This window comes from Maniola jurtina, chromosome 16 (assembly GCF_905333055.1).
Source record: "Maniola jurtina chromosome 16, ilManJurt1.1, whole genome shotgun sequence".
Taxonomy (NCBI): Eukaryota; Metazoa; Arthropoda; class Insecta; order Lepidoptera; family Nymphalidae; genus Maniola; species Maniola jurtina.
Window position 1 is genome coordinate 964,494 of NC_060044.1, and position 26,976 is coordinate 991,469.

At 38.0% G+C, this 26,976-nt stretch overlaps 1 protein-coding gene across 1 annotated transcript in view; it reads left to right on the forward strand.

Annotated features, from left to right (window-relative positions):
* The first annotated feature begins 1,352 nt into the window (after positions 1–1,352).
* LOC123873125 (dopamine D2-like receptor) overlaps positions 1,353–26,976 on the forward strand; it is a 159,136-nt gene continuing 133,512 nt past the window's right edge. The window contains exon 1 of the mRNA XM_045917836.1: positions 1,353–1,531. The gene's annotated coding sequence lies outside the window, so the exon portion shown is untranslated. The remainder of the gene's footprint in view (positions 1,532–26,976) is intronic.

The following is a 26,976-nucleotide window of genomic DNA, read 5'->3' on the forward strand; positions in this document are numbered from 1 at the left end:
TAAGCAACCAAAGTCCATGAATTTTTGCAGACATATTCTATAAACTAATATCTGTGTCTGTGGTGTTTTAGATTTTTCTAAAAATATGTAGTTTTAAAATTACAGGGGCTCAAAGATTTGTATGAAATTTTTTAAGACCGCGTTACTTTGAAACCGATTATTTTAACAGAAATCTGGAAAACCACAGACATAGATATTAGTTTTTAGAATATGTCTCCAAAATTTCAAAGACTTTGGTTGCTTAATATTCAAATGAAACTGGAACTACGATTGTATGAAACGAGTGACGGAGAGAGCCCACTTAAATGACGTAGGCATCCGTTAAGACAGGATTTTTGAAAATTCAACCCCTACTGGAATAAAATAGAGGTTGGAATTTGCATAGTCCATGAGGACGAAGACATGTGCATTAGCTAGTTTTGCCAATATGAGTGAGCAAGACAGTATAGTTTCGTTTCTTTTGGGTGTATTCACATAATATCTAGTAACGTATTTTATTTTATTATTTACATTGACTTATATCCTGATGTTAATCCTTATTTTCGTTTAAAAGAGAGACCTGTTCCTTTTCTATTTCGGTAGGAATTTTGCAGGTTTCCGATTCAATAGCCTTTTCAAAACTCTCTCAGTGTACATCAATTTCTTTGAGATTGTATAACATTCAACGTCCCCGGGATAGAAGCTAACCCGGGATCAAATTTCATTAAAATCGTTTAGATGGATGAAGCTTTAAAAATCCCGTGGGAACTCTTTGATTTTTCGGAAAAATAGTGGCCTGTCTTCGTCCCTGGGATGCAACCTATCTTTGTAGAAAATGCCAAAATCGGTAAAACAAAATATGGAAGTAAGGATAGTATGAAGGTATGAATATTAGAAGATAAGGTATTAGATAAGATATTGCTGAATGGATAAGGTATTATTTATTACTAGCTGATGCCCGCGACTTTGTTCCCGTGGATATAGGTTTTTGAAAATCCCGTGGGAACTCACTGATTTTCCGGGATGAAAAGAAGCCTGTGTTAATCCAGGGTATCTAATCTAACTCCATTCCAAATTTCAGCCAAATCCTGTGGTTTTTGTGTGAAAGAGTAACAAACATCCACACATCCATCCATACATACAAACTTTCGCATTTATTATAGGTATTAGTAGGATTCTCGTGATATAGTTTATCTCGAATAAAACATAGTTGTCTGAAAGCATCTAATGAAAATCTGCGAGCAACAGAGTTGTATGCACATATTTCCACGTTAAATGAAAAATACTTTGTAACAAAAGTTTGACAACCATTGCGCTTGTGCGCGGGAAACGAAACCATCCCTCAGTTGTATGAAAACCACCCTTGATGCTAGACGGGTCCTGTAAACTTTGAGAATTAAGGGTGAGATCGCGAACTCAAAAAAAGTATAAAGTTTAGAAACAGTATAGTATAATTATTTATAACAGTATAAACTTCAGTGATTCTCAAAGTGAGGTGTTAGTGTTTTGCATTTAAAAGTAGAAATTTTTTGGGGAAGCTTTTTTAACTTCGGTAAGTAATTTTTGTATTTGTTACTTATTTTACTAAAATTATACTTTTTCAGGGATTGTTGATTTAAATAGTGGTGATACTCCAAGTTTTGTGTTAACTGTCCATTGGTAAGTTTTTGAAAAATAGGATTAGGCATTTCATTAAATTATGACTAGAAATATTGAAAGAAAACTATTTGGTAAGCAATAAATAATTTACGACGCATATTTTTATTAAAGAAAAATAAGGCGTACTATTTTAAATTTTATTAAAAAAGGTATGTACGTACGAAATAAGTATTAAAGTACCTTTCGTACTTATTTCGCATTTACTTGCACAAGGGTAGTGAAATTAGTATACTTTAAAGTTTTGATAGCGTGAAGTAAGATTTTAGCAACCAGCATTAAACCACGGAACCCTTATGCGTGTTCTGATGCATACTTGACCAGTGGTTTATAAAATAATCTACTACTTAATGACCTACTAATAGAGTAATTTTTAGACTTGAAATATGGCCGGAAGGGCAACTCATGGGCCTCAAGCTACTTCATAAAAAATAAATGGTATTTGTACACGCGAGTGAAATATACGCGCTGAAGCCAGAATGTTGTCAACCAAAGTATTGTTTAACTAGCGACGCGCCCTTGCTTTGCATGGGTGCAATACACTAATCTGGAAGTACTTCCAGGTCAGCCCGATTCCATCTTAGACTGATGGTAAGTGATGGTGCATCACTTACCACCAGGTGAGGTTGCAGTTAAGAACTAACTTGTATATGAATTTAAAAAAATACTAATGTCACTAATGCCAGAGTGAACTAGAGTAAGACAACTTTCGGTTTGAAAATTAGGGCTACTTTAGGGCTACCTGCGTCAAATGTACTAACATTTGACGCCGGTCAGTGACGTCAAAGCCTCGACATTTCGTTAGAAGTTCCCTAAATGTCGTGGACTGTGCTAATGTCAAATGTGGTATCCGTGTGGTTAATCTGTTATAAGAATAAAACCGCATTGATTTCTTCCGACCGCGACATCTCAAACAATTTTCGTCATATTTCAACAAATGAACACAAAAGAATATTAATATATACGTATAAACTTTTTTTTTGAATCATTCTATTTATTGATGAAAACCAAATTAAAATCCCTTGCGTAGTTTGAAAATCTAAGTGTACAGAGGGACAGACGCGGCGGGAAGCGCCGAGGGGCCTCAAAAAGAGGGGTGTTATAAGTTTGACATGTGTATCTGTGTATCTATCTGTGGCATCGTAGCTCCTAAATTAATGAACCGATTTTAATTTAGTTTTTTTCGTTGAAATGTGGCTTGATCGAGAGTGTTCTTAGCTATTATCCAAGAAAATCGGTTCAGCCGTTTGAAAGTTATCAGCTCTTTTCTAGTTACTGTAACCTTCACTTGTCGGGGGTGTTATAAATTTTTTATTTACACTTGTATACTAAGTATGTAGAGATTTGTACACGCGAGTGAAATATACTTGATTCTGGTTATCTATGGAAATATACCTACGCAACGTACCCGAAATATTCTCAACCAAAATATTGTCTCATAAATTTCATACAATATCACGTAATTCAATTTGAAATATGATTTACAGAGGGTCATAGCCACGGACTTGGAACAGCTAGATGTCGCATGTTCATACTATATCCACGGAAAGAGCTTAGTATAACGCTCTCTCTGTCACGTAATCCCATACTAATGACAGGGACAAAAATCTCTGTGGACGCTAACCTTTTGAGTCACCAAAAAATCACAAACGAAACTCTCCAATTGAATTTCTAATTTTCTTATGAAAATTTCGATGGGAGCTTCATATTTGTGCCTCTTGGCGTGGAGACCTTGGGCCCGTGGGGCCCGGGGGCTCGGGCTCTTTTTGAGGAAATTTCGAAAAGCGTTATCGAGTCGACCGGGGACCCGAGAGCTGGCAGCTACCTTGGACAAATAATTATAATAATAATTAGTTTGGCCATCCACAGGGGTGATGCTGCCAGCATCTTGGGTACTAATGCCTTTCTGCGGTTGTGTCGATGAAGTTTTAGATTTATTTTTTAATTTAATATTTTTCTTTAATTTTAATTTGGATTTTATATTAGGAATTATTATTATTATACCTAATTCTATCAAGAAATGTAGTTTATTATCAAAACTGCACCATTTCGAATGTATTTTGAAAACATTTTCGAATCGAATTACATTTATGAAAACATATTGTGAATTGGTTTGTGACTCAAAATGGTAAAAGAATTCCCACGGGATTAAAAAAATCCAAATCCACATGGATGAAGGGCATTAATTAGTAGAGTACCTATACATAAGTATAGAGTCATTTTTAGACTTTGCGTGTAAAATCTACATAATACCATAAATGCTATTTGTATACGCAAGTAAAATAAACGCAGCCGACCACCTGCGGTGGAGCCTAATAGCTTTGACGGGAGCACGCCATGATGTTGCCAGCCAAAATATTATCTAATTAATTTCATACATTACGTGATTTAATTTGGTTGATTTATAGGACGTAGACGTGGTAGAGGTTTATTACTGAGTTTCAAAATATAATGCGCGACCGCGTGCATTTTCATTAATTTTAGGGTTCCGTACCGCAAAAGGAAAAACGGAACCCTTGTAGGATCACTTTGTTGTCTGTCCGTCTGTCGTGTCTGTTAAGAAAACCTATAGGTTACTTCCCGTTGACCTAGAATCGTGAAAGGCAGGTAGGTAGGTCTTATAGTAAAGGAAAAAATCCGAAAACCGTGAATTTGCGGTTACATCGCAAAATAAAATAAAATGTGTATACATATAATAATAATCAGTATTTTAGCTTTATTTGATAATAATAATAAATAATTAATTAATTAGTATGTATTAGGGCTATACTTCTACATTCTTAAACAGATTTCTATTACATGGATTTATAGTGCAAAATGTCTGAAAAAATACCCGTGTACGGAACCCTCGGTGCGCGAGTCTGACTCGGGGACTGAAAAGGAGGAGGCTATTTTTGGAAGTCGGTTAAAAAACTGAGGTAGTATTAATTTAATACTGCATACTTTTCAGCAGCTCATCCTAACAAGAAAATTGCAATTTAACGTACTTAGGTGTGTACACGCCAGTGAAATATACTTGTTTCTGGTTATCTATGGAAATATACCTACGCAACGTACCCGAAATATTCTCAACCAAAATATTGTCTCATAAATTTCATACAATATCACGTAATTCAATTTGAAATATGATTTACAGAGGGTCATAGCCACGGACTTGGAACAGCTAGATGTCGCATGTTCATACTATATCCACGGAAAGAGCTTAGTATAACGCTCTCTCTGTCACGTAATCCCATACTAATGACAGGGACAAAAATCTCTGTGGACGCTAACCTTTTGAGTCACCAAAAAATCACAAACGAAACTCTCCAATTGAATTTCTAATTTTCTTATGAAAATTTCGATGGGAGCTTCATATTTGTGCCTCTTGGCGTGGAGACCTTGGGCCCGTGGGGCCCGGGGGCTCGGGCTCTTTTTGAGGAAATTTCGAAAAGCGTTATCGAGTCGACCGGGGACCCGAGAGCTGGCAGCTACCTTGGACAAATAATAATAATAATAATTAGTTTGGCCATCCACAGGGGTGATGCTGCCAGCATCTTGGGTACTAATGCCTTTCTGCGGTTGTGTCGATGAAGTTTTAGATTTATTTTTTAATTTAATATTTTTCTTTAATTTTAATTTGGATTTTATATTAGGAATTATTATTATTATACCTAATTCTATCAAGAAATGTAGTTTATTATCAAAACTGCACCATTTCGAATGTATTTTGAAAACATTTTCGAATCGAATTACATTTATGAAAACATATTGTGAATTGGTTTGTGACTCAAAATGGTAAAAGAATTCCCACGGGATTAAAAAAATCCAAATCCACATGGATGAAGGGCATTAATTAGTAGAGTACCTATACATAAGTATAGAGTCATTTTTAGACTTTGCGTGTAAAATCTACATAATACCATAAATGCTATTTGTATACGCAAGTAAAATAAACGCAGCCGACCACCTGCGGTGGAGCCTAATAGCTTTGACGGGAGCACGCCATGATGTTGCCAGCCAAAATATTATCTAATTAATTTCATACATTACGTGATTTAATTTGGTTGATTTATAGGACGTAGACGTGGTAGAGGTTTATTACTGAGTTTCAAAATATAATGCGCGACCGCGTGCATTTTCATTAATTTTAGGGTTCCGTACCGCAAAAGGAAAAACGGAACCCTTGTAGGATCACTTTGTTGTCTGTCCGTCTGTCGTGTCTGTTAAGAAAACCTATAGGTTACTTCCCGTTGACCTAGAATCGTGAAAGGCAGGTAGGTAGGTCTTATAGTAAAGGAAAAAATCCGAAAACCGTGAATTTGCGGTTACATCGCAAAATAAAATAAAATGTGTATACATATAATAATAATCAGTATTTTAGCTTTATTTGATAATAATAATAAATAATTAATTAATTAGTATGTATTAGGGCTATACTTCTACATTCTTAAACAGATTTCTATTACATGGATTTATAGTGCAAAATGTCTGAAAAAATACCCGTGTACGGAACCCTCGGTGCGCGAGTCTGACTCGGGGACTGAAAAGGAGGAGGCTATTTTTGGAAGTCGGTTAAAAAACTGAGGTAGTATTAATTTAATACTGCATACTTTTCAGCAGCTCATCCTAACAAGAAGATTGCAATTTAACGTACTTAGGTGTGGAGCTCCGTAAATTGATAATGAATAATTCAAGTCGCGAAACGTCGGTAAATATGCTGAGAACTTCTCACACGCATGCTTGATGCAAATTGAGACCCAGGATATAAACGTCACCCAATGGTAGAGCGGCGAAGAGCAAAATCATGGCAAATTTTAATTTCATCACTACGGAAATATTGGGTGATAATTTATGGAATCACTACATGATGCCCGTGTCTCCGTGCATTTAGGTTTTTATAAAAATCCCGTGGAAACTCGTCGCTTTTCCGGGATAAAAAGTAGCCTATGTCCGTCCCCGGGATGTAAGCTAACTCTGTACCAAACATGAAAATCGGTTAAACTGTTGGGCCGTGAAATACTAACAGACAGACAGACATACTTTCGCATTTATAATATTAGGATGGAAGTATGAATTTTTCATTTCTGACTTTTAAGCTTGTTACACTTTTGAACTGAATAGGTATCGGTGTAATAAATTTAAAAGAATTTTATCAATAAAATTATATTTTGTTGCAGCTCGGTTTCACTTTAGTGAACGTGTACCCTAAGCCCTTGCCAATATCGCTTATTGTATAATTCGGCCTTGGGGCTATCGGCGCCAACTCATAGCTATTGCTTTCACTTAATACCAATAAATTAATCGCAAATGCCTGTCGGAGACAACAAATCTTGTGGAAACTCATCTTATTTATGGTAAGAGTCGGCTCACACTGGAGACGCGTCCAAGGTTGAAATCTGTCGAGCATACTTTCAAATTGCTTAGACTTAATTTTCAGTTAAAACGAGACAGATTTATGCCAGCGGTATAACGCTGTCTCGTTTTAACAGTGTCTTACGCCTGAGCAAAGTCAAAGTGCACTCTATAGATCTAAGCCAAAGATGTCCGACCCAATATTACATTTTCTGGCTGTGGTAACCTCTAAGGGTTGAATTTTCTAAGTGGGTGTCTACGTCATACTAGATATTTTCAGAGCTGGATCAGTCAGTCAGTCACCTTCCTTATTATAAATTCAAAAATATTTAATAGAAACTTGTTTCTATCAAAACATGTTCCACTTTTGTTCTTAAAAATGTGACTTACGCGTTTGTCTTGTCGCAAGTGTGGAGTAAGCCTAAGCGAATGCCCGATGTTAAATAAATCACTGAAATGTACTCACAAATGGTTGTTTGCGCTTGTTTGTGGATCGGTTTGTAGGGATCCGTACCCTTAAAGGATGTTAAACGGAACCCTATTACGTACTAAGCCTCTACTATCTGTCCGTCCGTCTGCCACAACGGTAATAGGCATCTTCAGTAGTAAAGTACCAAATTTTTAAGGTTCCGTACTTTAAAAAGAAAAACGAAACCCGTTGACATAGAAACATGACATTTGGCAGGTAGGTAGGTCTTATAGCACAAGTAAAGTAAAAAATCCGAAAACCTTGAATCCGTGGTTACTTACATCACAAAAAAATGTATTCATGAAGATAATTAGTATTTTCAATTTTCATAGTAAGATAACTATATCGAATGGTGTATCATAATATGAAAGGGCTTTACTTGTACATTCCAAAACAGATTTTTATTTATTTTTATTCACTACAATTTTTGATTTATCGTACAAAATTTCGGAAAAAATACTGAGTAAGGAACCCTCAGTGCGCGAGTCTGACTCTAACTAACTGACTATATAACTTAAAAATATATACAATTTGATTGAACAAAAGTTGCTTTCATGTAAAATGAAGGTAGGTAATTCATGTCATCACTGTAATAAAGGCTCCTTTTTCCCAGCGTTTCAACGAAACCTAATAAGAAGGAGTTTTCCAAGCAATTTGCAAAATAAATAAGATGTAGGTCCTGACGTTTGAGCCACGGGACAAAAGTTCGTAGATTATTTATTTTGTACAGGGAGTCTCTCGTATCGGGCATAACAAACGAGGTAACGATCTTACAAGTTTTAGTAGTGTGGCTACACTGTAAGGCTATCTATAGAGTGCACTTCGACTTTGCCAGACTTAAAACACTGTTAAAACGAGACAGGGTTATGGCACTGGCATAAATTGTCTCGTTTTAACTGAAACTTAATCTAAGCAAAGTCAAAAAGCGCTCTATAGGTTTCAACCTTAGAAAGCAGCCTGGCAAATTCATCGGATGGGACCTGGGACCTAAAAAGTACCCTATGTGTTAATCCAGGATATAACTTATCTCCATTCCAAATTTCAGCCAAATCCGTTTAGTCTTTTTGCCTAAAAGAGTAACAAATATTACACACACATACAAACTTTCGCCTTTATAATGTGAGTGTGATTGTTGATAAAAATCTTCGGCCGTCCTGTCCACCGGTGAGCGCTAGCCCTAACTTGTCGACATAACTTCAGAAAGAAAAGTTGAACGTCATAAAGGTTCAGTTAAGTGCAAAATCAGTCACAAAATTAAAAGAAATTGAGCCTTCACCACTGCAAGTTGGCGAATAAAAGATTTATAACTTCTCCTTTGTTCAAAGGCGTGAGAAATTGCGCCTATAATGAAGTTCCAAGAGTCATGCAGTCCAAGAGAAAGCTTTTTGATTATAATTTATTGCTGTTCGCGGGATCCCTGCCGCAGTGGTAAACTTTGTAGTTTTATCAGTGGAAGGTCCCGGGTTCGATTACCGGCAGGGGTTTGGAATTTTATAGTTTTTAAATTTCTAGTCTGGTCTAGTGGGAGGCTTCGACCGTTCCTGGTTAACACCCTATCGGCAAAGCCGTGTCGTCAAGCGATTTAGCATTCCGGTACGATATGCCGTGTAGAAACCAAAGGATCCCTTCCAGGTCAGCCCGCTTCCATCTTAGACTGCATCATCACTTACCACCGGGTGAGATTGCAGTCAAGTTTAATACAACTCGCATTCAGTCGGTATTCTGGGTTGGGATCAATGGGACCCTATTACTAATACTGCGCTGTCGGTCCATCCGTCCGTCCGTCTGTCTGTCAACGGGTTGTATCTTGTGAACTGTAATAGGTAGAGAGTTGAAATTTTAGCGCTAGTCTATAAATAACTATCTATAAGTCATGGAGTCGAGTCTCATGTGTTTTAGGTTTTAATTACTAACCTATATATTCTATGGGACTTGTAGTTCGTACTAAATTAATTAAGATCCCTATTCTAAAGCAATATTAAAGACCGAACTCCAAAATGTATTTATTAATATTGGCATCATAATAGAAGATGTGGAGAATATCTCTATATTAATTTGTGAGTAAAATACATAAATTGGAAACCTACCCACACACTCATAAGATATACCTATTATAACTTCAACGTATAATTTTCTACATAAAATACAGGTGAGTGGTAGCCTAGTTGTTAAAGGTCGTAGCTCATCTACACGACACCGTTCCCACCACAACACACGCACGGCTCCGCCTCAAATCGAAGTGACCGCTAGTTGTCCACGGGCCAGCTAGCAATACGACGTGTCCCTATACGCACGTTACAGCAGCTTGCTCGAGTGCCCGCACGCTGTAAACGCGTAGGCCGCTCGCTTGAAGCGCGTGATAAGCGAGACGTCAACCATCGAGTGGCTAGATTGCGCCAAGCTCGCTTGCTGCCTGTTGTTTCCAATTGAATGTTGTCACTTTTCACTATAAAATGTATGTATAGTTACTACGTTACCACGTTAAGCCTTATGGCTGATTCACAGCAATTGCGTATGCAGCACGTACATGTGACACGTGCGTGGTAACGCGCATGAACCCATAGACGTAACTGCACGCATTACGTCTATGCGAACGTTCACGCCACGCAAGCGGTATGCCATGTTTCATACAGTTCCATACATTACAACGCAATGGTACGCGCTACGTCTACGCAACGCTTACGCAGCCTGTGTGAACTTATTTGAATGTTTATTCTTTTACCGTGCGTAAAAATGTAGGTACAAAAAGGCGATCTCTTCTTAACAACCTTAACGCTAGGGAGGGATTAATGTGTACGAAGTGTAATTAAGTCCAAAATTTGATACCTATAAACCAAACCAAACGCAATAAAAAATAAAATTATTATCCACAAAACCACGTCGTTAACTTTTACTCGCAAAATTAATATCACAGTTAATGAAGTCGTAACTCAGAGCAATGCGACTTTTATGTGCTGAGCCTTCGGTGTCAAGTTAAGCTGAGATTTAAAAACCTATGGTCCGCGACAGGTTGAGATGGCAATCGGGGAGGGAACGCCCCGCACACCTATTATTATAGTATGCACTTACCTTTCGTTTGAGGCGCATTATCAACCATGTCTCTGATCCATATTACGTCATCAGTCATTAGAGTCAGTCATAGGAGAGAGCTGTATGCTGTGAGGTTCTCTACTTGACCAAATTAGAAATAAATTAGTGTTTGATAAGATTTCAAAAACAACACTGTATCAGAAAAATTGTTACTCTATGTGCATAAAAATTTTTAACAAATTGCCATTGGAGATCAAAATGCTTCCATTTAAACAATTCAGCTATAAATTAAAAAAATGGTTGCAAGAAAAAAATTTTTATGCAGTTGATGATCTCCTAAAAAATATTAAGATTTGATTTTAAAACTTTATTAAGATTTTTGCATTATATTCGTAGTTGTTTAAACATCTTAGTTAGTAAAATATCTTAGTTATCTGACATTATAATATTTATTGATTTGACTTGATGTGATTCTACTTGTCCGGAATTAGGTCTCTCTTATATTATCACCTGAAGAAATACATTTATATTTCTATATTTAAATTTTTTGACTTGTAACATTGTGACATATATTTATTTTATAATTGTGACTCCAGGAGTACCTACCTATTAATGTTTAATTTTCTTTGAATATGACTGTAACTTCTTTTGCTAATTTATATATTGAATTGTTAAATTTCTATTGATTAAAAATAATATTTTATGTACTTATTGAAAATGTATGTAAAGATAGTAAATTTTGCACGCCATGTCATGGCAGATTGTGATACGTACCTACTTAAAATTTATGTAACATCTTTTTTACTTACAATCTTGCAATAAATAAATAAATAAATAAAGAGATCCGTAGGAGAACCAGAATAACCGACAGAGAAACAACACAGCTTGCGAAGCTGAAGTGGCAATAGCTTAGTGGTTAAAAAAATAACAAAAAAATTGGTTGTCTGTAAAGTCGGTTTACTGACGATAGTTGAACGTGACAACAAAGGCCGATTGTGCTTCTTTGTCGCTCGTTCCGCGCTCTCGCTTGCACTTCAAGCCTTACATGGAACGCCTCAGAGCGAGGTAACGCCGCATGAGTCATGTTTTTTCGTGCGTGCAGCCGGCTCTATCGAATTATAAGACGTTGTCACATCAAAAACATCACGTGATTAATGGACGGCCCCTATGCGGTGTGGTCTTATTAATGGTAATTTATAAATTTCTGGTCTGGTCTGGTGGGTTCGGCCGTGGCTGGTTACCAACCTATCGGTAAGCGATTTAGCGTTCCGGTACGATGCCGTATAGAATGCTAAAGGAGTATGGGTTTAATGGAAACTGCCATACCCCTTCGCTTCGTGACATAGGGAGCCGCTGGATCAGGAGGGCTTCGTGACATAGGGAGCCGCTGAATCAGGCGGCGCAAGACCGTGGGGTGTGGAAGTCTCTACAAGAGACCTAGCCCAGCAGTGGATGTTTATTGATTAAGGGCGATGATCATAATGTAATAATGTACCTTCTTATCTCTTTACCAGATGGCCCCCCCATAATTTTCTTTCCTTCATGTAGATATTATAACACAAAAAAACATAATATTTCTTCTCATAAAACTCCTCCAAATTTCAATAACATTGTTTCAATAAATCCTGTAGGTAAGTAAGCAGGAACATGGGCAAAATAGCCTGGTATTTTTTCCTTATGATGTCGTAAAACAGGAATTATTGTCTGCTCAGTGAAGAGCGCGTGCAATAATGTTTAACTATCAATATCACTTTGTTTTACATTTTGGTGAAATAAAAAAACCTATCAAGTACGAATCGGGCTCGCACAGTAAGAGTTCCGTACCATAGTACAAAAAACACATTTTTTTTTAAATTAATTTAGAGCCTCGATAGCTCAACGGTTGAGGAGCGGACTGAATTCCGAAAGGTCTGCGGTTCAAACCCCACCCTTTGCACTATTGTCGTACCCACTCCTGGCACAAGCTTTACGCTTAATTGCTTAACTGGAGGGGAAAGGGGAGTGAGTATTAGTCATGATTAGCATGGCTAATATGCTTTAATCTTTCTCTTTCTAGGCCTAAAAAAAATCATTCACAACCCAAAGAATGTACAATGGTACCCAATTTGAGTAAATGATGACTTTGACTTTTTACAAAATTTTAGGTTCTGATTTCAGTTTCGGAGAAAATTGTCAAAATCTACCTACTTTAATAACTTTAAAACAATTTACATTTATCGAAGATGTAATTCACCACTTCATATCTGTTTTCAAAGTGCACTTTGTAATTTTGCACCTACAAAGCGTTGCAGGTAGATTTAGGTAACTCATGTACTTGTTTCCAGAGGTAAATTCCATCAAAGCCTTGTCGGATATCGATTCTTTATGGCCACACCGGACCGATTTCCAACGGATTGGTCCAAATTTCGGCTACTCCCTTTCGGCCATTCGATATTGGAATAGAAAACTATTTTGCGAGTATCAGAACAGTCTCCCTGGCACGTTTACTTTGATGTTGCGTAGTATTGGATTTTATAGAGGTCCCTAGTAGTTAGATTACTGAAGAAGAAAAAAAACAAAAATCACAGCATAAACTTATAGGCACCTTTAAAACCTACAAAAATACGAACAATTCTGTTAAAACTTTTTTAGATGGTTTCAGGAAACACCAATTCTAGTAAAGGTCCTGGTTAAACAGAAACTAGAGTAGGTATTATTCTCTTCTTTTTCTATGCTTGAAGGCATTACTTTTTAGGAGAAAATGAAAACGACACAATTTTTAACAGGGCTCTCTCCGTCACTCGTTTCATACAATCGTAGTTCCAATTTCATTTGAATACTAAGCAACCAAAGTCCATGAAATTTTGCGGACATATTCTAGAAACTAATTGTCTGTGTCTGTGGTGTTTTAGATTTTTCTAAAAATATATAGTTTTAAAATTACAGGGGCTCAAAGATTTGTATGAAAATTTTTAAGACCGCGTAACTTTGAAACCGAATATTTTAACAGAAATCTGGAAAACCACAGACATAGATATTAGTTTCTAGAATATATCTGCAAAATTTCATGGACTTTGGTTGCTTAATATTCAAATGAAATTGGAACTACGATTATATGAAACGAGTGACGGAGAGAGCCCTCTTAATATCGCATCGTTTTCGTCAAGTATGACTTAAATAATAATTTTCTTGAAAGTCGTAGCTAAGTCGTAGCTACGATGTGGCTACGACGTAGCTACGACTTAATAATTAGTAGCATTAATTAGTGTCATCGAGGGACTCATCCAGAAAGAAACTTCTCTTAAGTTTTGTTCCAGATCATTCTTCAGAAACTAGCTGGCAGTTGAATGATCGCCAGTTGCTTGGAGTTGGGCTGATTACCTTAGTTTTATATCGAGTTTATTACTACAGAGTTTGCACTTTGTTGTTGGTTTTATTTTTATTACATGAGAATGCTCAGTAGCTTTAGTATAAGATTTTTATTGGCATTCCGAACCAGTGGTAAATTCTTTTGATGATTCAAAAGCAATTTTTTATTTTTTAGGATGCCGTAACTCAAAAGGAAAAACGGAACCCTTATAGGATCACTTTGTTATCTGTCTGTTTGTCCGTCCATCCGTCCGTCTGTCGTGTCTGTCAAGAAAACTTATAGGGTCCATCCCGTTGACTTAGGCAGGTAGGTAGGTCTTATATAGCACAAGTAAAGGAATAAATCTGAAAACCATGAATTTGTGGTCACATCAGTAAAAAAAAATTAAATGTGTTTCAGTTTTCAAAGTAAGATAACTATTTCAAGTGGGTATCATATAAAAGGGCTTTACCTGTACATTCTAAAACAGATTTCTATTTATTTTTATGCGTAATAGTTTTTGATTTATCGTGAAAATGTCGAAAAAAATACCCGAGTATGGAACCTTCGGTGCGCGAGTCCGACTCGCACTTGGCCGGTTTTTTATTTATCAAAATAGGGAATGTTCAGCGAGTCTGCTTTTGACACAGCGAAGAACCACTAACGTTTATTAAGCACTTGTAAAAGTTTATTTGAATAAAGTATATATTCTATTCTATTTAATGTACGGACTTGAAAAGATTCAGTGCAAATAGCAGTAGGATTTTTTTTTTGATTAAGTACTCGTATTACATCTACAAGGCTGCGACTGAACGGTCTAAAAATATTATGAATTTGCATTGTTACAATTTTTGTATACAGATTTCAGAATAAAGAGTGAACAATGAATTATGGTGAAAACTTCCTGTTTCCCCCAAATCTTAATGCTGGCGCCCATTGTACACGTTTTATTGTTGCCACAGGGAACAATTTTTTATCCTTAATCATAATCTTTTGAAGGTCACATCCATTTTGGAATAACTCTATACAGAAATGTCTTAAGAGGGTCGTCTAGTTGTAGATTTTCATAATAAGCGACCCGTAAACGTAGTTCAATTTTCATATTTTTTAGAAATGTTGTAGATATAATGGAGAAATATGCTCGTACATTTTAATATTAAAGAAATTTTGCTTATGTTAAAAATAACTTACGTCTAAATATCCATATTTTTGACCTAAAAACTTTCTTGTACATTTTTTTAATGTAACTAAACTAAAATACTATAAAAAAATAAAACCTATGAGCCTTTTTTCTATCTTGAGGAAAATCCGTCATGGATACGTCCAGCTACGGGGGAGCCCAGTGGTTATGTCGGACTCCTACCGACGAAAAACCTCACGAAGTCCCATCCCACCGCTGACGACGGAGCACAAGGGACAACGCCTCGTTACTCCGTCAGCGGATGTCCGCCGCAGCAGAGCCACCACTGGGACACTACGTGCCTCTAAAAGTCTAAACACCGTTAGAGGCATGCCGGAACCACAGTACGTCAACTAACCCGAGGTACACAGTGAGAAGGTGTACTGAATGTAATGAGACCAAAATTGTCTAATTTTTAACCCCCGACCCGAGAAGAGGGGTGTTATAAGTTTGACGTCTGTATCTGTGTACCTACTTATCTGTCTGTGGCACCGTAGCTCCTAAACTAATGAACCGATTTTAATTTAGATTTTTTTTGTTTGTTTGAAAGGTGGCTTGATCGAGAGTGTTCTTAGATATAATCCAAGAAAATCGGTTCAGCCGTTTGAAAGTTATCAGCTCTTTTCTAGTTACTGTAACCTTCACTTGTCGGGGGTGTTATAAATTTTTAATTTACACTTGTTATGTAAACCTTTGGCGTAGCAGTGCCGTGCCATTACGTTGCGGGCCACGATAAATTGGCGGGGAGAATGAGTGTCGCTTCTTTACGTAGTAATTAGTATGCTCAAATTGTGATGGGATGGCAATCCGACACGACCGGAGACAGATTAAGCGCGGAATGGATTTACATGTTGCACGATGTACAGATGAGTAACACCGCTAACTTTCCTTTGTACATAAATACTCTAACCCCAGCTCTTTTAACCTTTGCTGAGGTAACCTGTCTAAACAAAGTAATAAACGTTTTACGAGGCACTTAAACTCTTAGCTGTTAGGTACTGCCACATAACATTTTAAGTTAATTAATGTAATCCGAGATTACTATTAATAGAATTATACTAATTGAACATTTATTTACCAATCCAAATTTAATCCTTTTGTAAAATAAATAATATGTCGGCGGTACCGACTTCTAGCTGTCAATACTTTGCTCACTGAGCATTACGTCATCTCCCCACTGTCGTCGTTGGACTATAAAATCAGACACGCTGTGCGTAGCGAGGCATTATTCGTCCGGTTGTTGCCGAGGACACTTCTCAGTAGGAATAGTCTGTCGTACTGTAGGTTTTAGAGTAGTGGTTACCTAAAGTGGTACTGTTGGTTAAACGAGTTGTTATTGTGGTGGTTAGGTTAGATGGTTGGTTTGGGACCGGTGTAAGGGGTGGAGGAGCCGGTCTAGGTAGGTTAGGTTAGGTTTACCTAGTTACGCTGGTAGTTGTGACATGCAGTAAACGGAAGTATTGTTCTTAACACGTCTGAAGATCGCCTAGTAATCGAAGCAGACCCTAAGGTTCTTCGCCTGCCTTCATCAATTCTTAAACAATCCTCGGCTCGATCCGACATCAGAAGCGGGATGAACCGTGGAGCCTCTTCAGCTCCACCTAACCACATCGAAGAAAATAGCTGGCTTGTTGCAAGGTCGAGCCAAAACTCTTGGAGATACGTGAATCAATTACCAAAGCTTGGAATATCTGGAAACGAGTGGTTAATGGTGACAAAGACAAGGACATCTGATTCAAGTCCAGGAGGTGAAAGCTACAGGTAATCTGCACTTTTTCAAAATCTTAATATTGCCGCTTTGTGTGTGTGACGTAAGTTGAGGACAGGGGCCTCCTTACTTCTGTGTTTTGTAAGTTGAGGACAGGGGCCTCCTTACTTCTGTGTTTTGTAAGTTGAGGACAGGGGCCTCCTTACTTCTGTGTTTTGTGACGTTTGTGTGTGTGACGTAAGTTGAGGACAGGGGCCTCCTTACTTCTGTGTTTTGTGACGTTTGTGTGTGTGACGTAAGTTGAGGACAGGGGCCTCCTTACTTCTGTGTTTTGTAAGTTGAGGACAGGGGCCTCCTTACTTTTGTGTTTTGTGACGTAAGTTGGAGGACAGGGGCCTCCTTACTTTTGTGTTTTGTGACGTAAGTTGAGGACAGGGGCCTCCTTACTTTCACTATTAGTCGTGTCCAACGAGGATGAGGGCTTCCGTGCGTAATCTGTTTCGTACAACGGTACTGTGTCCTTTTTTTTTTCTTTGGCAGGTCGAGGGCGACCTGTGGTCAGAATGGCCATGTCGGCTCTGATTTACGAAGGCGAGCACGAACGCGCACGAGCAATATCGGACAATCCATGAATCAGGGACGGTGGGGACGGACCGGTCACCAGCTAGCTCCCGAGGACGGTCGCGCGTCAGAATGGCCGTGACGCGACGATGTTAAAAGAGTTTTACTGTCATAGACACCGCACAGTTACAGTTAACCACATACCCTTAACAACAACCAAAAAAAAAAAAAAAAAAAAATTTTGTTTTTAAGTTCAGTTAGATGCCAAGAAATTAATTACTCAGTTAGACGCCACCGAGTTTCTTGCTGGTTCTTCTCGCTAGGTTGTGGCATTCCGAACCAGTGGTAAATTCGTTTTGAATAATGTTTAGATCATGATTGATTAAGAGTTGCAATAGCAATTGCGCTCTAATCATATGAACTGTAGTTTAGAATCGGTTCAACTAACTTTCGAGTCGCGACATGTCAGTAGATGAGTTCTTATAATTAGGTTTTGGTTCTTCTCGCAGTGTTAGCCTATTTTTTAGACAGATGATCAGTTGAAAGTGATTCCTTAACCTAGGTTGGTTGTGTCAACTTCCTAAGTGTTGAGATGTGATGAATTAGTCAAGCCAAAGAGCCCTAGAAAAAGCCGTGATGGTCAGAATCATAACCAATAGCATTGTACGTTAATTATTGTAATGTTTCTGGTTTACGGAGATTTACTGACTGAGGGGACGCTGATGTCCGGTCCACTAGTGTTGAGTGGTTGAGGGGACATTGATGTCCAGGTTTAGAATAACTGCTAGTCAGGATAGACGAGCGGTATAGTGATTTTGTGGTTATGGTTTTGTCCTCACATGCTTTGTGACATTTAGCGTACGAGGACGTACGCAGGTCAGAATGGCCGTGTCGGCGGTACCGACTTCTAGCTGTCAATACTTTGCTCACTGAGCATTACGTCATCTCCCCACTGTCGTCGTTGGACTATAAAATCAGACACGCTGTGCGTAGCGAGGCATTATTCGTCCGGTTGTTGCCGAGGACACTTCTCAGTAGGAATAGTCTGTCGTACTGTAGGTTTTAGAGTAGTGGTTACCTAAAGTGGTACTGTTGGTTAAACGAGTTGTTATTGTGGTGGTTAGGTTAGATGGTTGGTTTGGGACCGGTGTAAGGGGTGGAGGAGCCGGTCTAGGTAGGTTAGGTTAGGTTTACCTAGTTACGCTGGTAGTTGTGACATGCAGTAAACGGAAGTATTGTTCTTAACACGTCTGAAGATCGCCTAGTAATCGAAGCAGACCCTAAGGTTCTTCGCCTGCCTTCATCAATTCTTAAACAATCCTCGGCTCGATCCGACAAATACGTAGGTACTTCACACTACGATAATCATTTTAATTCAAATTAATTTGGATTCAATTCAATTCGTAGAGGTAATCCATATATCCATACGTTAAATACTTAATTATGAATATGTATGTTTGTCTATCTGTCCCCACGAAACGAACCGACGAAAGGTACAACACTTGATCCCGAATAGGAAAATAGACTAATTATGAAATCTATTATACAAATTGATACAAAGCAACCGTTTGAGCTTTCAACTGCCCACAACATGGTGTTGCAAATTTTTAGAGTTTCGTGCCTTAAAAGAAAAAATGGAACCCTTACAGGATCACTTTGTTGTCTGTCTGTCCGTCCATCCGTCTGTCCGTCTGCCGTGTCTGTCAAGAAAACCTATAGGGTGCTTTCCGTTTACCGAGAATCATGAAATTAGCAGGTCGGTAGTTCTTATAGCAGAAGTAAAGGAAAAATCCGAAAACCGTGAATTTGTGGTTACATCACAAAAAAAATCAAAATGTGTTCATGAACAAATACTTAGTATTTTCAATTTTCAAAGTAAGATGTATCATTTGAAAGTGAAAGTAAAACAGATTTTTAGTTATTTTTATGCATAATAGTTTTGATTTATCGTACAAAATGTCAAAAAAATACCCGAGTACGGAACCATCAGTGCGCGAGTCTGACTCGCACTTGGCCGGATTTTTTATGATTTGAAAAGAGCAATTGCTGAGTTCCTTGCCAGCTCCTCTCAGAAGAATCTGAAACAGACCTTTTTTATTAGATATAGCTGTTCTATGAAAATCAACAATGGATCCTATTCTTCTGTTGCCTGACTAAAGACGTTAATTGGACTTATTCTAGACCATAGGTATGCTTATCTGGCCTAGACATGCTTAGGTAATAGACAACTACCACGAATAGACATCAAGGTTAATTCAATGGGCATAAAAGTTACCTTAATGTAGTTTCCATTGATTTTTCCTTGCTTAACTATGCATTTGAACTTAAACCTTTACGGACGAATAACTTCAGTGGAGTAATTTTCTTTTTCTGTAGTCCACAGGTATCTAGATGTTTAATCTAGACGAAGGACCTTTTTTATATCATACAAGTGTAAATTAAAAATTTATAACACCCCCGACAAGTGAAGGTTACAGTAATAACTAGAAAAGAGCTGATAACTTTCAAACGGCTGAACCAATTTTCTTGGATTACGCTAAGAACGCTCTCGATCAAGCCACCTTAAAAAAAAAAAACTAAATTAAAATCGGTTCATTAGTTTAGGAGCTACGATGCCACAGACAGATACACAGACACAGAGATACACAGATACACACGTCAAACTTATAACACCCCTCTTTTTGGGTCGGGGGTTAAAAATTGGTGTATTGCAGCCAGCTAGCCTTGAAAATAATAAAGATATCTAATGATTACGAAGAAAACTTTGAAAATATCTATGATGAATTACAGGTGAGCTTACTGACTTCAAAAAATATCCATGGGCGTATATTTGTAAGCATTCAGATACAAGTAAGTCCTTGACTGCAATCTCACTTGGTGGTGAGTGATGATGCAGTCTAAGATGGAAGTGGGCTAACCTGGAAGGAGTATAGCTGTTTTCATTAAACCCATACTCCTTTGGTTTTTAGTCGGCAACGTACTGGAACGCTAAATTGCTTGGTGGCACAGCTTTGCCAGTAGAGTGGTAACTAGCCACGGCCGAATCCTCCCGCCAGAACAGACCGGAAATTTAGAAATTATGAAATTCTGAACTCTTGCCGGGAATCGAACTCAGGACCTCTCACTAATAAGACCATAACGCTTACAACTGTGCTAGGGAGGACGTCTATCCCATAGAGAGACTCCAATCGTAACTGTGTCCATCACTCGCTGAGTGACTCTGAGCTTTCTTATGAGGTCCAATTTTTTTTTTCTCTCGTCTGGCTTTACAAAGATTAGCCAATGTCAAGTTTGTAGTTATTTCCAAGTTAGGGAAACTGTATAAGTATGGACTTCGTCTGTGCCGGCTCCCCTTAAGAGCGCTTCCCAGTCAGTTCCACCACCAAAACGCCAGTAAAACACAAAACCCGGCCACTTTTAACAAAAAAAAAAAACACTCTAAAAAGGCAGAGCACGCGCGCCGATACAGACTAAGTCCCTATGAGCTCCATTCTTCTTTCTTTCTTTCTTCCTTCTCCACAACGTCTGTTGTGCGTGCATTGGCTCCCCCCGCCGAAGTGTTCACTCCAACCATCCAAAATCGCTCCAGAAGCCGAGTAGACCGCCCAGGTTGCCGAGGTCCATATTTTTAGCGATAAGGTCAGGTCCCTCTGTATCGACGTAAGAGATAATAACCGCGTGCTCTTCGAGACAGGACGAAAAGGCCAAAAATTATATTTTATTGTACTAAAAACATTATGATATTAAAACTGAGGGAAAGTTCTAGAATAAATGGTGTTTGTTTAAATTATGTAAGTGCAGTGTTGAGAGGCTGCAGTAGTTTACAGTACAATGGAAAACTTTTCACCCATTTTTTATTTTATTTTCACAAAATGCATTACTTAAGTGTTGGTTCACATTAGCTACTTTTTATCGCGTCAAACTCGTATTTGTCGCAACGATACGATATTTACATAAACTTAAAATGAATAACGAACATAAAAGCGACGTATAATCATAATAATTAAAATAACTATCACTAATAACTCATAATTGTTAAAAATCATGGGTTTTTTGATTTCTGTGGGTAAAAATTAACCTATGTTTGTCTTTGAGATGCTATCTGGCTACCTTTCGTCGAAATTGGAGTAGATGGGCCGTAAATAGGTGAGAAACAGGCATATATACTTTCGCATTTATAATATTGTACTAATATTATGGACTAGTATATATTATTATATGGATTAAATATGAAAATTCATTACGAATAACGTTTTGTCGCATAGGTCCCCTGTCGAGAATGTGTGCTAACTCTCATTTTAGTACACGTTCCCGTAATGATTCAAATTAATAATCAATTAGTTTATTAATTAGGCAAGAGTAGTAATAGCCCAGGGTCCCATAAATTCACGGTCCTTCCCTGGTATACAGGTCCTTATGAAAAACATTTTGTCACGTAGCATGTCGAGAATGTGTGCATACTCTGATGTAAGGTACACGTTCCCGTAATAATTCAAATTAAAAATCAATAAAATCCAGTGAGCCGTGAAGCGCGAGTATTTTAATGGGTACAGCGCGGAAACACTTTTCATACCTAATTCCAGGAATCCTTTGAATATCATACATTTTTTATTGGAAAGTGTCGGAAGAACCACCTAGGGAGAATAAATATAGTTTCTTCTGAATCAATGGCACCTACTACAAAGGGTACTATAACTAAGCAAGGAAGAAAGGGGTGATCGCCTAGTGGTTAAGACATTAGACTCCTTATCGGGATGTCGGGGGTTCGATCCCGGGTATGCACCTCTAATTTTTCAGAGGCATAATATGTGCGTTTTAATTTTAAGCAATTAAATATTACTTGCTTTAACGTTGAAGGCAACATCTTGAGGAAACCTGTATGTATGAGAATTCTCCATGATGTTCTCAAAGGTGTGTGAAGTCTGCCAGTCCGCACTGGGCCACTTATGCCAAATCCTTCTAATTCTGAGAGAAGACCCATTTTCATTACTGTGAACAAAAAATTGTTTACATCTTTTTTACCTGATATCTCCCAAAGCCACCATGATCCAAACTTTATGGTTGCTGATCGTTCTTCTCTGTGTTGAGGACAATACGCAGAAAAACTTTCAGCTTTTATAAAATAACGAAGGTCTAGACCTCACTGGCTCTCAGTCTGAAATCTATAGATCGCACTTTGACTTTGGTAAGACTGAAGATACTGTTAAAACGAGACAGCGTTATACAGCTAGCATAAATCTGTCTCGTTTTAACTGAAACTTAAGTCTAAGCAAAGTCAACAGTGCACTCTATAGATTTCAACCTTAGTCCACTATAGTTTAGTAGGGCAGTGCAACCTCTAAAAGTATGGTAGGATAGGTATTGTCAAGGCTATTCATTATTTATTTAAACTATAAACTTGACTGTAAAATGTATTGCCCTCGACCCTCGTTTAGTGAGTAGGTTTACTTAACAAACTCATCCACTACCAACTCCCTAGCTACACCCTTAAAATTATCATGGCTGAATTATTTCGGGTAACGCAAAATATATGTATTTAGTTTTACTGTAAAGTTGTCTTCTGTTCAGAGTTCAACAAGTGTAAATTAAAAATTTATAACACCCCCGACAAGTGAAGGTTACAGTAACTAGAAAAGAGCTGATAACAAACGGCTGAACCGATTTTCTTGGATTACAGCTACACTCTCGATCAAGCCATCTTTCAAACAAAAAAAAACTAAATTAAAATCGGTTCATTAGTTTCGGAGCTACGATGCCACAGATAGATACAAAGATACACAGTTACACACGTCAAACTTATAACACCCTTCTTTTTGGGTCAGGGGTTAAAAACGCGTTAAACGTTGGGGGTCCCAAGATGCTAGAATGTAACCTTGAACCAGAAAGCACAGCGTTGGAATACCGTCGCTAGGTGGATAGATGACATCAAACGAGTCGCAGGGTACCGGATTAGGCTAGGATGTCTCTACATGAGAGAGACCTATGCCCAGCCATGGACGTCTATGATGATCCATGATGATGGCCATTGAGTAACTTGACCTACGGGATGATTCCCTAACTCAGTGTCTAACAATGAATGATATCCATCGAGCTCATTTTTTAATCCATTGAAGGTTTTCTACGAAACAATATTTTAATATCACCCAGTAAAGCAGCAATATATAACCAACCGACCTCGGTGGCTATCACTTAGTGTTAGACACTGAGTTAGCGAATCACCTAGGTCAAACTGACCTCGAGCTTGCCTATAAGTTTACCCAAGTTACAAAGGTGGGCGTCGGGCAATGTGACCAAAGTATATCAATATAAATTATAGGCTCAATAGCTCACGGTTATAGGAGCGGACTGCAATCCGAAGGGTCGGCGGTTCAATCCCACCCGTTGCACTATTGTCGTACCCACTCCTAGCCAGTGACGGATTAAGACTACTTGATGCCCTAAGCAATACATGCCTGTGGGCCCCCCTAGAATCGGTCTTTAAACCTTTACCACCTAAAAACATTAGGTTTTTGTAAAATAAGATGATGAGATGTAACGTACTTTAGAAGTGGAGTATAGGTGCGACAAGAATAAAAACCAAAGCATAATTTATTTATTTATTGAAATGCGCCTGGCGGCTTTTCCGAGCATTGAATTCACGCAACACGCGTGAATTTTCAAATTAGTCCTAGAAACTTTTTTTGGTGTGGTTTTTGGTGAGAGTGAGACGTGATGCCCTAAGGACGGTTTTTTTTTGTGCTTCTTCTGGTGCCCCCTCAAACGTGATGCCCTAGGCAATCGCTTAATTTAATTAAGGGTTAATCCGTCACTGCTCCTAGCACAAGATTTACGCTTAGTTGGAGGGAAAGGGGAATGTTAGTCATGATTAAAATGATATCTAAGAATTTTCAGATAAAACGTAGTCGTCTGTTGCCGACACGAAGTAGGTACCTACCGAAATACCTACCTATATTCTTTGATATCCAAAGCACAGATTCCGCCGCAATATTATGCAAAATTTCCATCGATTTCCATTCGGTATCGGGTAACGAAAACGACGTGTATGTGGAATAAATATCGAAATACGAGTAGGTATCGAAATACGTGTCCTAACTTCCATCTTGTTTTATTAAATCTCGAAGCCTATACCTACTATCGGATTCGGAATTTATTTTATCACTAGCCGATGCCCGTGACTTCGCCCGCGTGGATTTAGGGTTTTCAAAATCCCGTTAGAACTCTTCGATTTTCCGGGATAAAAAGTAGCCTATGTGCTAATCCAGGATATTATCTATCTCCATTCCAAATTTCAGCCGAATCCGTCCAGTAGTTTTTGCGTGAAGGAGTAAGAAACACACACACACACACACACACACACACACACACACACACACACACACAAACTTTCGCCTTTATAATATTAGTGTGATGAAGTGTGATCTAAATATGTATATGAAAGGAAAAGCTGACTGACTGACTGACAGACTGACTGATCTTTCAACGCTCAACTCAAACTACTGGACGGATCGGGTTCAAATTCGGCATGCAGATAGCTATTATGACGTAGACATCCGCTAAGAAAGGGTTTCTTAAAATTCAACCCCTGAAAGGATAAAATAGGGGTTTGAAATTTGTGTAGTCCATGCAGGTAAGCTAGTTGTCTCTATTTTTTGACTTGATAAAACAGGTTAGCAAGTAGTTATAGTATTTTTTATTAAGAACTAGATGCCTGCGTTTTCATCCACGTGGATATAGGTTTTTAAAAATCCTATGTCAACTCTTTGAATTTCCGGGATAAAAGTAGCCTATTTCCGTCTCCAGGATGCAAGCTATCTCTGTATCAAATAGATCTGCGACTTCTTTTACTTTATACATGGCATAAAATAATATTGTACTTATATCAAATCTTATTGAATAAAAATATTTTGAATTTTAAATATTTTTTTTCTTCGGTAGGTATGGATTAATTTTTTTTTAATCTTTGATTTTGCGGGATAAAAAGCTGATTCTTTTCGTCTCCAGGATACAAGCTATCAAGTGATATTTGCGTGTCACGTGGCTTTAGGATTTTAAAAATCCCGCGGGAACTCTTTGATTATCTGGTACAAAAAGTAGCCTAGATTTCCCTGGGATTAGAACTCGGTACGAAGACCGCAGTTCTAACCACTGTGCCAGGAAAATCCACAATACCGAACTCTATTATGCCAGGTCAGAAAGCACACAAACTTCGTGATTGTCTGGCATTGTCACAAAGTTGACTGTCCCTTATCTATGTAATACCACAGTATAAAGAGGCACAGTAGTCCGTCGCCTTTGATCTCATGGTAAAAGACGGCCACAAAGACCCTTCTTTATACAAGGTGTATACAGAACGGTAGCAAAGACTTAGCTTTTATATTATTATACTACCTAAACACAGTTCAATGCCAATAACCATAAATGCCAATAAAAACCTTAATAAATAAATTGCCATATTTTGTAGTTTTAGTGATTTAGTATTTTTTAAACCCGCAATAAATAGCGTGCAAAATTCGAGTCAATGCCCCACCTACAACGCGGCATTGACTCTGAATGGCTTAGTTACGCAGCGTTCGTTGACCTCTAGCGTCAGCCAGATGTTTTATTTGCAATATATTGTGAACTTTTTAAAATACAGGATTTTTTATTTATTATTTTCGCGTTTTCTTTTGTGTATGTGCGTTTTTGTATTGCATAACAATTTATATATTGTGACACTTTGGTTTAAAAAAAAAGAGCAAGTACTGAGTTTATTGCCGGCTCTTCTCAATATAATATACTTTCCGAACCGATGGTAGAGTCTTCACATATCATAAACGGCACATGCTCTCCTACACATTCGGGTTGCTCCTTCGTCCCACACTTCCACACCATTGCTGTCTCGGCTTGGTCGAACCTCTGTATGTAATTTTATATCCTTACTCTGCGGTAATAGTTTGAGGTCACCTTTTGTGTGTGATGTCAACTCTGATTAGCTGAGAGACGGAGGGTCCAACTGTTCGAATGTTCGACGGGTTTTGCATATCAATGATGTACCTCAGAATCCTCCTTTATTCATCACTAGTTGGTGCCCGCGACATCATCTGCAGATCTTCAAAAATCTCGTGGAAATTCTTTGATTATTATCTGTGATAAAACGAAGCCTATGTCACTCTCTAAATCTTCAACTATATCCATTTAAAAAAATCAGATCAATTTGTTGCTCCGTCCCGCATTCCACGTTCAAGACGCGCAGGTGTGGCCGTAGCTTAACACTTTAATTTTTCTGGATAAAAAGTATCCTATGTTTTTCTCCAAAGTGCCATAAAGTAGGCAATCACATGTGCAGTGTACGTGTATCATTGCTGAAGTCAGTATTTGTAGTATAGTGTGTTAGCCCAATGAATTGATTGCGATTGTCAGTTTGTAGCTGTCATTTTACCGCAATAAATCCCTCTTGCATCCCCTACAAAGCTTTATTTACCTTATCGATAACAAAGCCAGGGCCCTATATTCAAAGTTAATTGTTTACAAGCCATATCCATGTCATAAGGACTTTGATGCGAACTCATTTTGGAGAGAAATTAAACGGTTTTACATGAACATTAATCGTGAATGTTTATTAGCGTGGCCAAAGAGTTATAAAGTTCTAGAGGGAGTCATTGAAGTATTATAGTAGTGCTTATAGAAGCGCTATTTCAAACAAAAATCGTGTTCTATGAAGCTGTCAAAAGTAGTATGACTCTAAGCATCGA